Source organism: Aphanomyces astaci (genome assembly GCF_000520075.1).
Source record: "Aphanomyces astaci strain APO3 unplaced genomic scaffold supercont1.74, whole genome shotgun sequence".
NCBI lineage: Eukaryota > Oomycota > Saprolegniomycetes > Saprolegniales > Verrucalvaceae > Aphanomyces > Aphanomyces astaci.
In genome coordinates, this window is record NW_009798337.1 from 21,409 (window position 1) to 23,759 (window position 2,351).

Sequence of the window (2,351 nt, forward strand, 5' to 3'; positions counted from 1 at the left end):
AGGTTAGGTTATGATGGACCTTGAACTTGTGGGCTAGCGCCTTCATGGCCACGTTTTTGAAATGGGTTCCTTGGTCGCTAACCCAGACTCGTGGCATTCCGAACCTCTTCGTCCAGTCCACCAGGGCATCCACACATACTTGGCTCGTGGGTCCGTCGCATGCAATGAGTTCGCAGTAGTGGGTAAGGTCGTCTTTGAGTACCAGCACATAATTAGCGCCGCTGAACGCTTCGCCCATGTAGAGGTAGTCGAAGTGGATTCCTTCGATGCGCTCTTTCGCGTGCCATCTTGGAGCATACGGTCGATGGACCACCCTTCCCCCTTTTACATGAGGGCACAACAAGCAGCTACGGAGGAATTCACTGGCCCTGTCGGCCAAGTGGTCGACATAGAACAAGCGGCGGATAGTAGCCACCAGCGCTGCATGTCCTCGGTGCCCGGCGCTGCCGCAGTGGGCAACGACCATGATCCGTTGGATCAGGTCATTCACCGCACTCGGTATCCATAGCCGCTCGTCCACTTGCCACAGTCCGTCTATCACGGTAGCTCGCTTCGATTTGTCGTTGCCATGCTGGTCTTGGGCGTGACGGATGTCCACCACAAATGGCCACACAAAGTCCTTGTCCAGCGGTCGCAGTTTTGGTTGTGCCGGTGGAGGGACTTTGCGCGCTTTGACTTTCTTTGACCAGCCATGGCCCCAACGTATTTTGACCCGCTTGGTCGCCAGACTTGGTGTCGGCTGACCCCAACGGCTCATCATATCCGCCCAAAGGTTGTGGATGCCGTCGATGTGTATGATTTCATAACCATAGCCGCCAATAATGGCAGCCCATCGCATGAGTTTGACGCGTGTGTGCGCCTTCCATTCTTCGCCCGGGGCAAAGACATGGATGAGGTTACACAATAAATATCTTGAACCCCATAGGTCGCATAAGCATGTAATCCAGCTTCTCGCACGCACGCGCAATAGGGAATGCCTCCTTTTCGATGACTGACCACGCCTTCTGGGCGCCCGCAAACATCCCCGACTGACAAAAGAGCAGATCGTGACGTTGTTCTTGGATTGGGCTGTTATCATCGTGCCACCACTTGAGTTACCACAATCGACCATCCGTAATCGCTCGCACCTGTAAACAGACACATCGTGGCGTCATCTCACGGGTGAGACAGTTCCACCGATGATGTAGCTTGGACTTCACGGCGTCAAACGCTAGCTTCTCGCCGTCGGTCAGTTCCAACTGAACACCAGACGCGATCCGCTTCTTCTTGCCCTTGCCTTCGAGGGCCTTCGTCAGACACTGCTGCAGTGGGTCGACGGTCTGTGCGTACTCTGTCATCGAGTCCCGCAGCCAGTTCACGGCGCACACAAACTGCTGCAATTCTCCCGCATTCGTAGGGTAGGGGATCGCACACAGATGTTCTATGCGTTCAGGGTCTTGCTTGACGCCATCACCACTGATGATGCGTCCACACCACTTTACTTGGTCCCGTGAACAGCTTGGTTTTGGACGGACTCAGCTTGAACCCGTACTGGGCCACTCGATCGAAGAACGACTCGAGGGCATCCACATACTCTTCCACTGTGTCGGCGTACACAAAGATGTCGTTGATCCAGATCAGCATGTTCTTGTAGAGCAGGTCTTTGTAGCACTCCTCGTTCGTTGATTGCACGTAGAGGGCACTGTCCACATGGCCTTGCTTCACTCGGCCCGGGGTGTACACGCATCCGTTCAGCATGAACGACAACATGTCCCAGCTGTCCGGGTGCAGTGGAAACTGCCAAAAACACTTGGGCAAGTCAAACACTCCCATCGCTTTCTTGCCTCGTAGGTTCTGGAGGATGGTAGCCTGGAACGGCATCGTACCTGCCTTGACCTTGCCTTCGGCTCGGTCAGTGAGTTGACTACTCGGTAGTCGTTGGTTAGCCGATAGTTCTTGAGCACGTCATCGTCGCTCCATTTGTCGGCCGACTTCAATGACTTGCGCCCATCTGGCTTGAGAACTGGGTTCACCGGGCTGCACCATGCACTTTGCTGGTTGCTCTTGATCACGCCCGCATCGAGTAGTTCTTGTGCAAACAACTTGAGGAACCTCTCCTCCAGGAGGTTGTGCTTCCTTCCTTTGCATCGGTAAGGAACACACCCATCCTTCGGGGTCACCTTCAACGGCTTCACCTTCGCCGGTGGGTCTGACCCGTCGAACTTGATTCGCCAGATGTCATGCTTGCTGTGCACATCCCACAAGTACTTAACATGTTCCATTGGAAATCCGTTATCGAATGCGCCGTCGATCATGCCTTGCAGGGCTTCCTCGACTTCATTCTTGGCTACAGGTAGCGCCGCCTTCATGGT